This window comes from Monodelphis domestica, chromosome 1 (assembly GCF_027887165.1).
Source record: "Monodelphis domestica isolate mMonDom1 chromosome 1, mMonDom1.pri, whole genome shotgun sequence".
In the NCBI taxonomy this organism is placed as follows: domain Eukaryota; kingdom Metazoa; phylum Chordata; class Mammalia; order Didelphimorphia; family Didelphidae; genus Monodelphis; species Monodelphis domestica.
Genome location: NC_077227.1, coordinates 638561922 through 638577996, shown reverse-complemented (window position 1 = coordinate 638577996; position 16075 = coordinate 638561922). Strand labels below are relative to the sequence as shown.

At 34.7% G+C, this 16075-nt stretch overlaps 1 protein-coding gene across 2 annotated transcripts in view; it reads right to left on the bottom strand.

Moving 5' to 3' along the window:
• WDPCP (WD repeat containing planar cell polarity effector) overlaps window positions 1-16075 on the bottom strand; it is a 380194-nt gene that overhangs the window by 142747 nt on the left and 221372 nt on the right. The gene's annotated exons all lie outside the window — the stretch shown is intronic.

The following is a 16075-nucleotide window of genomic DNA, read 5'->3' as shown; positions in this document are numbered from 1 at the left end:
TTTTTGAGCATCTGAGTAATCTCATTAACCATTTGCTGTAAATTTCATTTCTATTTATAGTATGGTAGAAGATGCACTTGGGCAGAGGGTTGTATTTTAACTGTGAAGGAGGGTATACTGTCTGAACCTTCTTGGCATTAAATTTGATTCCTGTGGCGTGTAAAGGCTTGAATGGTACTCCAGTATTCTCCTAGAAGTTGGCAGAAGGTTTGGGGGGGGAGGGAAAGGGTAGATGATAGTATGGCGAAAACATTGGAAAAAAAGTAAAGATATTACAAAGAACTTGGAATTTTATTATGTAACCTGTTACATAATAGAGTAATATTTTGAACCATGAGTTTTAATTGTTGTGACCACAAATACCTACCTTTATTAAATTTTAAAAAATTATATGCTATGATGTTTCAGATATTTGCTTGTTTGAATCTTTAGATGCATAATCTTTCACAGTTTATATGGATAAGGCAACAAAAATTTAGGATAAGCTAAGAATGATCCTATGCAGATTTAAGGCTGGCAGATTTTTCTAATATCAACTAGAAAGGCATCAAATAGTTTTGGTCTGATCAGTAAGAGTTAAGAGGGTTTTTTCCTTGGCATATGGTAATAAATATATACCTTGGTAGAAAGGACAAGCCATCAGGAGACATGGATTTTACCACTGATTTTTCTATGTGATCCTGGGAAAATCACTTCTTTTTGCTTCCCTTTCTTATCTACAAAATGAGATTAATAATACCATCCCCTACTAAAGTCATCGGATTAGTTAAAAAAAAAAACAAACAAACACAATGGAAATAAATGTAAAGCACTGGACTCTAGACAAAATGTGCTTCAAAAACCCAAGGTGAAAGTATTTTCATTGTTTACTGATGTTACCTTTGTAAGTACCACAACTCAACAGCTCAACTACAGAAAAACTGAGCAGATGTTTAATTATATTTTGAGATGAATAAATTTGGAGAATCATAGAAAGTTGCACATGAAAAGACAGCAGCTGGAGGTCTGAGTATGGTTCAATGTCCTTGATTTAATCTGGGTTCAAAAGCAAAGAGAAGAGCCCAGAGCCAGTATCTCCCACAGTGAAAAGACGACTGCTGAACATATGACCTCTGAGCAACAGACCTCCCTCACTGGCCTCCAACAAGGTGGTTGGTGATACTCAAAAAAAAAAATGCTACTGGGTTTGATTGCTCTGTTTATTTTCTTGTTAGAACATATTTCTAAGAAATAAGAAGCTTCTGTTGGAAAGTATATCCCTCTATGTATTTGTCTCTGCCTAGTAAAGGTTTTCATTTTAACAATAGCATTAAAGAATATAATTTGTAACTATTTTTGTAGTAGCCTTTATACTAATATCTCAAGCATCAACTCTACCTTTCTATAGTTCTTATTTTTAAGATTGTATTTCATATTTTATAATTTTCTTAGATTGAATCTTAGGCTGACAACTTTCTAAAAATATTTAGTTTACCTTTTTCACTTTTTTTTTTTGAGAATCAAACATTTATTGACAATGTAGCATTAAAGCAAACAGTTGTTTTAGTGTGTCTCTAATATACCTCCCTGCTCAGGACTGAAGGGTCATGTGATGAAAGACTCACATTTAATGCAATGCACATAAAGATTTATTAGAGGAAACTTAATAAGATTAATATACTGAGTTTACTGGTAAAATGTCATCTGTAAAATGACATTAGTGGGCTTTTTTGTATTTAGTACTTTAAAAAAAGCAGTGTAATCACTGTATCTCCCATATCCACTTATTCTGTTTACTTTGTTGGATCCCTGAACCCATTGGTGCCTCTATGCTTCCTTGTCCTTCTTGATTTTTGTCCACATTTAGATGCCTCAATAGTTTGATGATACGTGATCTCATCCATGTTGATATTCTTTCCACTGCTACCGGTCACCATTCATGCCTATTTATCCTCTGTGATTCTTTTTCATGTCTACAGAGAGCATACCAAATTCCTTAGGGCTTTCCTTGAGATTTCATGCATGTGGATAACAATTGAAATGATCACTTACTCTTTCTTTTTTCGATTACTTCAAAAAATGGCAAGTGCTTCTCTAAATGAATGATTATGTGGTAATCCACACCAGGGAGTAGAAAAGGAGATCCATGCATATCCAAGTTCAGAGAAGATTTATTAAAAGATATTCTTTTGGGCCTCGAGTTGAGAAAAACGGAGTTCAAAACTGGTCTCAGACACTTACCAGCTTTGTAACCTTGGACGAGTCATTTAACCTCTTTTTGCCTCAGTTTCCTCATCTATATAAAGAGTATCTCTTCCTCCTCTATAAAATGGGGATACAGTGATATAACTCCATTAGGAGAATATTGGTGTTACAATATGGTCTTCTTATAGCAGCAAAGAATTGGAAGTCATTTAAAAAAACTCCAGTTTTGTAAATGTAATAGAGGCCAATCTCTTCTCTTTAATTAATATAAAGATATAGTTCATTGTTCATCTTGAATATTTGCAAGATAAATCCTCCCCCCAGGGGACTGTCCATACAATTATGTTTTCTACTTGATATTTTTTTCCAATATGATGCTATGATATTTTCTCATGTTAGAGAATTCTGATGGAAAACTTCAATATTCACTCATACAACAAAAACATTGGTAAGGCTAAAGCACTGTGCAAGGTGATAGAGAAAAAAAAACTAATTCCTGCCATCAATAATTTTACATTTGACAAGGAGATAAACATATACATAGATAGATCAATGCAAGGTATCTTGAGAAAGAGAAGAGCATGAACCAGGGAAGGATTCACTTTTGAAGTGATATATGATCCGAGATCTGAAGGAGTCTAGGAATTCTAAGAGGCAGAAATGTGGAAGCTATGGTTTCTACTAGATAACAATGAGAAAAAGCAGAGAGATGGGGAATAGGAATGAGTGAGTTTAAAGAACATCTGGTAATCCAGTTTGGCTGAAGAAAGGTGATTATATGAAAGAAACCTAGAAAAACAGGTGGCCACCATATTTTTTTGAGCAAGTCCGTATTGTGGTTAGACTTGTACTTTAAGATTATTTTTTGCTGCTATGTGGTGGAAGGAGGACTGGTTATCATATAGTGTAGGGTAGTGACCAGGCCCTGAATTAAGATAATTATTATAGGAGCATAAATTGATTGTTGTCCTTCATATCTGAAGAAGACCAAAATGAGATCATTGAATGAAGTCTTTTGAATGGATTTAAAGTGAGGCTGAGTTGCACAAATTCTTACTCTCTGTTCTAGAATCATTCAAATCCAGTGGTAAGATAAAAGTCAAGACAATTGGTGATGGCCCAGGATGCAATGGATGACACTGGCTTTTTCTATGTCTGATCTCTAAGCTTCAGCTGCCTTCATGGCTATAGAAACAAATTGTTCTCATCTACACCTTCCATACAGGGAAGTCTTCACAAGCCTGAAGCAGACATCTCCCTAACTCACTGACAGGTTTGAGGTCCATTGATTATCCTTGATCTGATTTAGCTGGTCTTCCCAGTCAGTTTTATAATGGTGTGGCTACCAGACATGCTACAGCTTCTTGGAGTCACAAGTAAGAGCTGGGTGGCAGGTAGGAGAATGAGTAGATCTGAAAAGGGGTTGGTAAGATCTCACACAGAGGTACTATTCTTCCCTGAATATCCGTACAACCCAGAAATATTAGGGGATAGTTGAGACAGACTGATAAGCATTGGCTAGGAAAGAGAAGAGTCAAGGATGATTGAGAGACTGAAAAGTGGGGTGCCTGGGATGCATTCAGTTTAATAAGTAAATTAGGAAGAGGGCCAGGCTTTGGGTTGGATGAGTTCTATGTGCGACATAATGAGTTCCAGGTACACACTGGGGGACAAGCAGATGGAAATATCCAGTAGACATCAGGTGATGTGAAAGAGTGAAAAAATAGAGATAATAATTATAGATAATCCTTTCTAGGATTTTCATTGTGAAAGGGAGATATGTGTACGACAGTGTTTATTCAATTTATTTTTTGCTTATTTGTGACTTTCAAAAACATTCATAGAACCCTTATAATAACTTTGCAATACCCAAATGGTTCAGAGTATATGCTTCTCTCTTTTATGTTTCTGTTGATGTTGAACCTAAATGAATTTTTGAACAAAGCATCTGTCATAGAATCTTGTATGAATTTATTATATGTGTGAGAGACATCTTGTTTGAGGAAAGCCTTTAAAGATATATTTTGTTCTATTAAGTTAAATGCTTTTAAATTTAAATTGTTTTAATTTTTTCGATTTTCCCTTTTGCTAAATTTCCTCTTTTAATCGTCTTCTCCAACATGAGAAAATATTTAATTGCCATAACACTGTCTATTAACCTTACAATTTTATCATAGCCATTTTCCCTTGGGTATCTGTACACCGCAACTAACAGCTCTTCTTTGCTCCTCAGAAAAACCTTTCCGTTTTCCTAACCTATTAACTACTTAGCTGCTTCTCAATAGTCTGTCTTTATCTTTAAACACAGGCACACTCCAGTATTCTCTCCTAAAGTACTTCAGGCTCAAAACAGATGTTAATTAAAAATGCTGATAAGAACCCAAAACACCTGTTGTTTCACCTTTATTTTGCTCAACCCTGGGCTGCTAAATCCCTGCTTTTATTTCACTCATTCTCTATAGCTTTTCTTCCATTCCAGCTGTAGTCTTCTCACACTAGTGATCATTTAAACTTAACAGCAAAGCTACATTTTATTGAGCAAATATATCAGTGTGTATACACACCCAAGTCAGCTCAAAGACAGGAAACCTGGTGACTTGAAGCTATGGTTAATAATAAGCTGCTTTCTGACTGATAAGTTGCAATTGTCTGGATGTGATATCTCAACAGTGACAACAAGAGGGAACAGAAATAATTTTAAAAAACCAGTTATATATTTTTCCTCTAAGAGAAGGGAGGGATCAAGCATTTATTAAGAGTATACAATGTGCTTGGCACCATGCTAAGTACTTTTACAAATATTGTCTCATTTGATCTTCTCAAAAACCCTATTATTATCTCCATTTTACACTTGAGGTAACTGAGACAGACAGAGGTCAAATTGTGAGGCCAGATAGGAACTAAGGCCTTTCTGACTCCAGGTTCTGTGCTCTATCCTAACCACTCTAAACCTAAAGCTCTTATCAGCTTCAGTATAATTCTTTTTAGTAGAACAAGTTGGAGAAAGAGAAAAGAAAGACTAGAACAGAATTCAATGACACCTTAAAGACTGTGAGAAATTAGTCCAATCAGAAATCAATTTATTAAGAATAACTTCAGGAGACATCTGAATCAGAAACAAACCATACTAATATAGATTATGAATATATGGTAGGAAAAGATTTAGGAATCACAGTGGATAAGCTGATCATGAAACAGCATCAGAGTAATCAATCTCAAAAAATGAGATATTGAATTTATAAATAGAAATATATTGAAAAGAAGACCATGGCTAATCTTCTATTATATTCTGCTGTGGTCAGAACCATTACCAGCAGTAATGCTGGAATATAGTGTCTTCTTGGGCTCCATGACTAAAGAAGAATTTGAAGTCAGTTCAGAGAGGAGGACCAGAAGTTTGACAAGTGTGACCTATAAGCACAGTGCTCTAAGCTATGAATGTGAGCAGCCATGTAGCTTAAGAAATGTCTTGGCTCATAGCTTGTGTTTGTGGTACATAAATAACTCCCCCAAAGGCCAGGTGTTTTAGGTCCTTCAATATCACAGGTACTTGGAATAAAGCAGAAATGGAGGTACTTTTAATGATACCAGTGGACCTTCCTATTAATCATTTTCATTGTCCTTTCTCTATCATCTGACATTGTTAATCATAGTACCTCTTTGAAACTTTCTTCCTTTGACTTAATGGACAATAAAACTTTTTAAATTCTCTAAAACTTCTCTTGATATAGATTCAAGGAAGGATCAATCATAAGCAAAACAAACTCAAACCTCAAAGGGTGGGATGTGAAAAGGGTTTTAAAGGAAAAAAACAAGGGTAGGTACTTGTGTTTAAATCTAAGCAAAGTGAGAAGAAGAGGGACAATAGAGCATAAGCAGATTGTATCAAGCATGGATTACTGGTGCAATTTACACTTGTCTTTCATTACTCTCTTCATACTTGTAAAGAGATGTGATACGAAGAGAGGAAAAAATATAATAGTATTGACTGAAAGGAAAATCACAATTAGTGAACATTAGTATGAATGCAAATGATATAAATTCACCCACAAAATGGAAGAGAGAACCAGAATTGGTTAGAAAACAGAATTGAAAAGCATGATGTTAGCAAGGAACATATTTGTAACATGAAGATTCATATAAAGTTAAAATAGTGGGTTTGAGTAAAATCTATTATGCATTAGTTGTACTAAAAATGATTTGAGCAATTACAATCTTTAAACAAGGTAACAGCAAAAGTAAACATTTGAAAGATATAAACAGAGCACTAAAATTATGCTGAAAAGTACCATAGATAATGAATTAATATTAGTATTTAATATTATAATAATTATATATTCAGCAAATGGCAGAGCATATACATATTTAAAGAAAAAACTAAATGAGATATATGGAAAAACAGACTGAAAAACTATGACATTTGGGGAACTTAATGTGCCCTTTTCAGACTTTGATGAGCCTAAAAATAACCAAAAAATTCACAAGAAGACCTGAAGACCATTCTATAACATGCTAATCTTTTGCCTTTGAGGTAAATATAGAAAATACCATTTCATGAAACCAGGTCTTTTACCTCTAGCTGGAGGAGGAGAAACACCATTCTATAGAGTACCAAATTTCATTCAGGAAAAGAAGAAAAATCTTTTTATCAAGTCACCAGACCCTACCTTTCATGCTCCTATTTTCTAACATAAACTATGTAATACCCTGAGACAATTCTATCCTGAGGTCAAAACTCTATAGATAACAAAAATCTACCTAAATGTATTCCTTAATGATTAACAAACTTCCCCTTGATCAAATCCTTCCCATCTCAATAATTCTGAATCCTTAGTCATTATATTTTAAATCCCTCTCTCCACCTTTTGTTGCTTGAACTCTTAAGCCCAACCCTTCAGTATCTCACTCTAAAGCCATTCATTGTCTCCACTGTGGTTCCTGAAATGGTCACATCATGAGTAATGCACTTTCCATCATCTTAAATCTTTTCTTTTCCCACTACTTCCATCTTCTGATTGTCATTAAGGCCTGGTTCCTGGTTCCCTCCTGATGAAACAGGCTACCTTGAACATTATTAACAAAATTCATATTTTTCAGGAGAAAATGGAAAATAGTCTGCCAGAAATTATACAGCTGAATGTCTTAAATAATGTACCAGGATAACATCCAAATAGATATACAACTTAGATATAAAAAAGTCTCATGACAAACAAAATGAAGGAGAAAGGAAGAAATTTCTGGTTAGATCTCTGGATAGGAGAATAGTTTATGACCCAAAAAGTGACACAGAGTATCACAGAAGATAACATGGACAATTTTGATTACAAAAAATTAAAATGTTTTTGTTCAAATAAAAACAATATAATGAAAATAAGAAAGAAAATAGCTAGACAAAAATCTTTGTGCTTAGTTTCTCTAATGAAAGTCTCATTTCCAAAACAAAAAAGAAATGGATTCTTTAGAAGAATAAGATGCATCAATCAATTGATAAAGAGCTAAAGGAGATGAAAAGGCAGTTTTCAAAAGAAGAAATCCAAGATATCAGTAATAATATAAAAATGTTTAAAATATAGTATATTTATAAAATATAATTTTATAATAAAATAAAAATGTGGTATAATTTATATAATAAATGAAAATTATAAATATAGAAATATACAAAATTTCTCAAAATCATTAGTAATTAGATATGCAAATTAAAGCAACACTGAGCTTCCATCTCACATGCCATATTGGAAAGCTGACAAAAAATGAAAATGAAAAATATTGGAGGAAAAGAGGCACATTAATGAAGTACAGGAGGAACTGTAAAAATTTTCAAGTATTTTGGAAAGAAATTTGGTACTATATTTCAAAAAGTCACTAAGCTGTGTACATCTTTTGATGTACACCAAATACCATCAATACCAGATAAGCTATAATAAGATAAAAAAAGAGGAAAACACATGTAAAAATGTTTTATTTCAGTTATTTTCATAGGGATGGAAAACTGGAAACTGAGGGGGTACCCAGCTCTTTCAGGGACACGAGGGAAGATTGTCTAATGTATAGCAACGTGAACAGAAGCAGAAGAACAACTTGTTCAATAAAAACAATACTATAAAATCAAACAACTCTGAAATACTTAAGAACTCAAATTGACACAATAACCAACTATGATTTCAGAGGACAGATGATGAAAAGTGTCACTCATTTGGGACGTGCCCAGTGCAAGAATATGTTTTTCTTGCCGATCTATATTTGTTATGTGGGTTTTCTTTTTTCTTTCCTTCAGTTGCATTGGGTAATGTAGGAGGAAGAAAAAATGAATGCTTGTTAATTTTTTAAAGTAAAATTAAATTAGAAAAGAGGAATATCAGTTTAGTAACCATGTAGAAAATTATTTGGAGAAAGGAAAAACCAAAGGCATGGAGACTAATTAGGAGGCTATTAACTTGGACCTTACCTTTCTGTCTCTACTGTACCACATGTACGCTATGCTACAGACTAATAGTACTAGTTATCATTCCCTGAATGTTCTAAGTTACGTTGCCTTGTCTTCATTCTATTTTCTCTTACTAGAATGAATTCTCCTATCCTCATAATATACTTTTAGAGTATCATAAGGCCTACAAAAGCTTCACACAGATTATATCATTTGATCTTCACAATGACCCTGTGGGCTAGATATTACAATTTTTATTATTTCTTTTTCATAAATATAAAAACTGGGAATCAGAAAGGTCAAATGGTTTGCTCATGGTTATACAATTAGTCTTGGAGTTGGGATGTGGAATCTAGTCTCTTCTGCCTACAAATCCAAGTCTTTATATTTTATACTTTGTTTTTGAAGAAGCAGTGGAACACTATTGTGTTGGGTTGTGAAATGTTGATGTCTACATTTACATTTCGGTACGGAAATATCCACTTAAAACTTCATAAATATCAAAGTATCATAGAATTTGAGAAGTAAAAGGGTCCTGAGGGACCTAACCCAACCTGAAAAGCAGTCATACAGCTTTGCTTAAAGATGTCAAAGCAAAGGGAATGCTGGTCTCAAGACCTTCTTGGTCACTTCTCCATAGCTCTAATTATTAAGAAGTTTCTCCTGACATCAAGCTTAAATTTGTTCCTTTGGGGATCAACAGAACAAGCCTAATCCCTTCTCTGCATGATAGCCTTTTAAATGCTAGAAGAAAGCTCACATGTTTCTCTTAAGCTTTCCTTATTCCAGGTTAAAGATCTCCAGGTCCTTTAACCAGTTCTCAAACATCATGGACTCCAGGCTCTTCATCATCTTGGTTGCCCTTCTATCTATGCATTCTCCAGCTTATCAATGTTTTTCTTAAACTATATATACTGCCCAGAAGTGAACACAATACTCCAGTGAAATCCTATGAAGGAAGAATACAATGAGACGAGCAAGCATCTCCTGAAGTCTTTGTTTTGTTTGTTTTTTTTTAACTGTTTCAGTCATTTCAGACTCTTTGTGACCTTATTTGGGGTTTTCTTGGTAAAGCTACTGGAGTGGTTTGCTATTTCCTTCTCCAGCTCATTTTACAGATGAAGAAACTGAGGCAAATAGGATTAAGCGATTTGCCTAGGGTCACAAAGCTAGTCTGGGGTTAGAAGTAGGTTCCTTCTAATGAAGCCCAAGACTACATTAGCTTTTTTGACTGCACAGACTCATATTTTTCTTTCTGTTCCCAAAAACAATAAACTACCCATACTGTCCATCACCATAAGTTCAACCTATTTTGACCTTGCAATTAAGGCTATAAACTATTGGAGCCCAAATGAAATAAAAAGTCTTATAAAACTTCAAGAGATTGTGACCCTTTATCTATTTCAAAGGGTCACCTTTTCTTCCTTCATGCCACTTCCAATGCCCAAGGTTTCCTTAGCACCATACCCTGAGACTTCTATATTTCCCTGCTCTTTCCAGTTGAGTGGTGTGGAGCTCACAGTAGTCACTGTATCTACCAAGGCAGAGGGACTTGTAGGAGAAAGATCAATCAGCAGGCTATTGTCATAATATAGGCATAAGGGAATAAGAGTCTACACTAGGGTGGTGGAGGGAATGGAGTGTCTGTGAGAGATAGCATGAAGTATAGAAAAAAGGGCTTGACACCTATTTGGATATGAGAGGTAAGAGAGAGGAATTGGGGATTATATCTTGGTTGAAAGCCTGAGTGACTAGGAGGATGGTGGTATCCTTCACTGTAAAAGAAAAATTAGGAAGTGGGAAGGATTTGAGGAGAAGGCAAAGAGTTTAATTTTGTCTATGGTTCATCCAGTTCAAGATGTCTGATAGACAACTGGAAACATGAAGCTGAAGGCCAGCAGAGAGATTAGGGCTAGATAAGAAGGAAGATTTGAGAATTATCAGCATAGAGGTGACAATTTAATCTACAGGAGCTGAATGAGATCATTAAATAAAAAAGTAGAGAAGAAGAGAGGAAGGTCCAGGAAAGAGCCTTGTGGGATATCTGATTAGTGGGTGTAACCTGGATAAAGATGCAACAAGAAACATGAGAAGGTATAGTCAGATATGTAGGAGGAGAACCAGGAAAGAGCAGTATCAGAAAAATCTACAGAGAAGCCAATATCAGGGAGCAGAGGGTGACAGTGTCAAAGGTTTCAGAGAGACCAAGAAAGATGTGGATTGAGAAAAGGCCATTGGCAAATAAGAGATTGTTAGTAACTTGAGAAACTGAAGTTTCAGTTGAATGATGACACTGGAAGTCATACTGTACTGAGTTAAGATAATGAGAGGAAAGGAGGTGTAGGTATATCTTGAAGATAGCCTTCATAAGGACTTTGGTGACAAAAGAGAGGAGAGATATAGAGTGGTACCTTGTAGGGATGGATATATTAAGTGAGGCTTTTTTAAAGGATGAGAGAGACACGGTTATATTCATAGACAGTAAGGGGAATAGTCAGTAAACAGAGACTAAAGATAAGTTAAGAGAGAGAAGAAAGAGTGAGTATGAAATGGTTCTAGAGAAGACAGGTAGAATAGCATCACTCGTGCATATAGAGGGGTTTGCCTTGGCAAGGAAAAGGGCAACCTCATTAAGTAAAACAGAAGTAAAGGAAGAGATAGTGGCAGAAGGCATATAAGAGATGTGAGATGAGGGGGAAGGGAGAATAGGGAACTCTTGCCAGATGGCCTTAATTTTTTCTAAAAATATGAGGCAAGGTTCTCAGCCAAGAAGATGGGAAGATTGGGGAAGGATGAAGACTAAATTTTGTAAGGTTTTTGTGTTTATATATCTTATAGTTGTTTCAATTTTTAAAATTATTAATGATGCTAATTGTTTTCTTGTGTTGAAACATACTTGCATCCATGCTATAGCTCTAACTTGGACACAGTAAATAACTTTTGTCTTATTGCTTTTGTCTTTTTGCTGATGTTTTATTTAAAACATGAGCATTAATATTCATTAATTCTTGTTCTTGTCCTTTGTTATCCATCCCTAATTTATGTACTATAACTCTCTATATATCATGAACTCCATCTCCCATCTCTGGGCAGCTTAATTGGCTGGCCCCTCTCTTCACTCCTCACTCTTCAAACTCAAAGCTCTCTTCAAAGCTTAGTTCAAGAGCTATCTTCTATATGAAGCTTTTCTTGATTTTCCCAGCTTCTGATGCTTCCCTCCCTGCTCCCATTATTTTTGAAATGTAGACTCAGGTACAACTGGTATAATATCCTTTATGAATACAAGCACTTAAAGGACCTCACTGTTGATTTGTGTTTTATGTAGAACATGACAGGAGTCACTTAAGTGAGTCTCTTATCCCCTTATTTTATCCCTCACTTCATGTCAATACCAGTGGATCACTGTATCTGTTATAATCATTTATAATTTTAATATCTGAGTGGAGGGAATTTGTTTGAGGAGAATCCTCAAGGGCACATTTCATTTTGGAGGAAGAAGGAAGGAAGCAACAATTTATTAAGCACCTATTATGTACCATGAGCTGTGCTAAGTACTTTACAAATATCTCATTTGACCCTCACAGCTATTGAGGCAGCCAGGCAGTACAGTAGCTGGGCTTGGAGTCAGGAAGACCAGAGAATCAAGCCTCAAGCACTTACTAGCTGTGGGATCCTGGGCAAATCACTTCATCTTGTTTGCTTCAATTTCTTCAACTGTAAAATGGGCATCATAATAGTACTTATCTCCCAGGGCTGTTGTGAGGATGAAATGAGGTAATATTTACAGTGTTTACCATAGTGCCTGGTACATAATAGGTATGATAAACATATCTTCATCATCATCATCATCATCATCATCATCATCATCATCATCACTACTGTTATCTCCATATTACATTTGAGAAAACTGAAGCTAGTATCTGAGTTCAGACTTGAACTCAGATCTCTGATTCTACCTCCACAATCTATATCCATTGAGTCATCTAGCTCCTTTATTGACTCTGCTTCTTGTTTTAAAGAAAAAAAAACAGCAAATATGGTCAGATATTAAGTTTCCCAAACATCTCAGTCAATTAGGCAATCAAAAAGATACGATCTATTGAAAATCATCTGCAAAGCCTGTCTATTCCAATCTTATGGTCTTTCCCCACCTATCTTCTTTTCCCCACCCCAATAGGAAATCTCTGATGTGGGTATAACCCTATTTCATTGGCTTATGCAAAACTAAGTGGAACAGTAGTTAATTATGTCTCCTTAGTCAATTTTTTGGAGGGAGGGAGAGTATAAGTACTTCTTATCTTGTCTTCTTTCTTTTTAGAATCTCTGAAAAGTCTCAAAAATGGATACCTTATTGCTTGAAAAATCAGTCCACTTCTAGCATGAACTTCTGAAAAATAATCTATTGTAGTGGGAAAAAATTATCTGGAGAGAGAAAAGTAAGTTTCAAACCTCAGTCCTACTACTTACTAAATGGAGAAAGTCACTTCACCTTGTTGGGTCTTAGTTTCCTCAAATTTCAAATTGGAGGCTAGACTAGAGGATTTCTAAGTCTCTTCAAATTATAAATTCTGTTTTCTAAAATTTTCTATATGTAAATTTAGGCTCAGGTCTATATAATCTTCCTTCCTTCACTTTACATACCATTTCAACCTCTTCACATTGCATTTTCAGCTCGTATTCTATGACATTTCTGTAGCTTTTGATATTGTTGACTTCCTTGATGTTCTCTCCTCTCTTAGCTTCTATAACAGTGCTGGGTCCTCATTTTCCACCTACCTATTTATTCAACTACTCCTCTTTTTTATTTTGTTTGATGATCACCTAGTCTGTATATTTAAGCTCGAAATTGTTCCACTGGCATTTCGATCTCGACCTATGTAAAACAGAACAGATTATTTTTCCCACCTCTCCTTCCCATCTTCCTAAATTTCTCATATCTGTTAAGGAGGCTTCTCAGTAATTTATATAACCTTGGATTACACCTCTTTCCTTACCTCTCCCTATCCAATCTATTGTCAAATTTTGTCAATTTTCCCTCAACACACATCTTATTTTATTTAATAAAAGTTTGCTGAACTGAATCATTACATCTTTCATGGCTCTCCCATTTTCTTTACCCACATGTTCATTACCTTAGTTTAAGCCCTCATGTCTTCATTCCATGATAATTTTAAGTGCCTCTTAATTGGCTTTTCTGCTTCCACTTTCTTTCCTTCCTCAATTCTTTCTCTATATAGATGATGAAATAATCTTCCTAAGACACAGAACCCCTTTTAAAAACTTCTAGTGGTTTTCTATTGACTCTAGGATAAAATACAAATTCCTCAGTTAGGGATCTCAGGCCTTTCATAATCTTACTCCAAACTTACCTTTCCAGGCTTATTTCATTTATCTCCCTTTTGTATTCTATGTTCTAGCCAAACTAGATTACTGGCTGTTCTCTGGTTGAGTATAACATTTCCTTTCCCTGTGCATTTGGGCAAATCATCCCATATGCCTAGAAAGGGATGATGTCTCAGAATCCTTCTTATTTTCATTAAGGGCTCAACTCAGCAACCATAAACTCTGTGAGGCCTTCCTTGACCCCCTACACTAATTGTTAATGTTCTTTCTATCCTTAAACTACATTATGTTTACTTATACATGTAAATATTATAGCCCTCAAATAGAAAGTGACTTCTTTGAGGGGAAGGACAGTTTCATTTTGTTTTTGTCTCAGCAAATGTTTGGGTTAAATGGAATGGCAAGGAAACTAAGGCCAGGATGATTGAAAAGATTTCTTTAAGGTGCCTTTTTATAGAATTTGCAGTAAATCAGTTAGATGCTGAAGAAAATAAGTGTTCCAAAAATTTGTGAAAATTTAGGACTATTATGCAGTTAAAACCCAACTGATCCTAATATGACCTTAGTAAAGACTAAGGTGCCCAGCAATAGGAATATTTCTAAGAATTCAATGGAATTAGTGACAGCAATCCACAAGAACCATTTAAAATTTAGGTGGTCATAGTCCTGAATCACTGTACATAGACACATTCAAATACCAAAGCATTTTGGCAAATTATCTTACTCATTTAGCACCTGATCCTAAAATCTAACACCACTTTGAATAACTTCCAAATTCAACACAGGTTCTATTTGAGAGGAGTTGTGAATTCAGTTAGACATTAATAACATCTGTGAGACCCCAGAAACAAATTTCTGAATGTTGAACCTATTTTGAAGATTTCTAAAGGAGTTAGCTCTTTCATGAAATTTCTCAATTTCCCTCTCCTCCGGTACTTAAGTACCTATGGTGTCTCGGACTCAATTTCTCAAGGAGTATAGATATCTCTTCTAAAATAGTTTCTTAATTGAGAATCATCACTGGGTTTCTGTGTGGTCCTATAATCTGACGTTAAAAAAGAACATCATATCCCAGAGATGTTGTTTAAATTACTGAATGAGACTGATATTATGAAAAATTAAAAACTATAGTGCTATACTAATGTATTAATATTGCTGTTTTAGTTATTATTTTCAATCATCCTGCAGATGTAACAGTGGCATTCTTTAAAATATTGTGTCTATATGTATCATGAGGCTGTCAACTTTTTGCTGATTTTTTTGGAAAATGTATTATGAAAATGAAATAACTATTTAAAAAAATATTTAAAAGAGCACAGCACAGTGAATAACTGAGCAAATCAGGAAAGACTGAATGCTTGGAAAGGTTTTAGAGTTAAACACTTTTACAAACCAAATAAATTTTAACAATCCAAACAAACACAATTATGGTCTTTCCTGGTTAAGGATGATTTGGCTTTCAAATTCAACCACCTCAACATTATTGGAGCCCAGAAATAATGACAATTCATCAGGAAATATTCTATTTGCTAATCCACCATGATTTTGTTCTACAGTCTGCCATATGTTTTCAATACATATACTGGGAAATATTCAATTCAACTTATCTGTGAAATTTAATGAAATACATATCAGAGGTCTACAAATCAACAGCAAGTTGAATATTTTAACTCAATTGCTTGGGTTTGAGCAGAAATTTGCAGTTTATGGTACAAACTTTTTTTTAAAGACAGGTAGAACTTTGAGTTAGCAGTTGTTACTTTAGAAATGTTCTAATCTCCTCTGGACTCTTGTTTCTGTTAAGTTTAAATGATTAATGAAAGGTTAAAATGTCTTAAGGTTGCTCTTTCCTATACTGTATCGAACATCAGAGAAAAGAGACAACCTAAATTAATCATCTAGACTTCTCTAAATATATATGTGGTGGCATAGAGAAATGCCCTGAATTTGCTTATTGATTTTTCAAATTTCACATAGCATATATAGCCCTTCCTTTTTAAAGTTTTTAGTTATTGATTGGATTTACAAAAGCAACAGAAGTTTTAAAATAAATTATAGGTTGTATTTTTTCTGTGCAAACTTTTACAACCTCTACCAGGGTAAAAACATTGAAGAAAATATGTT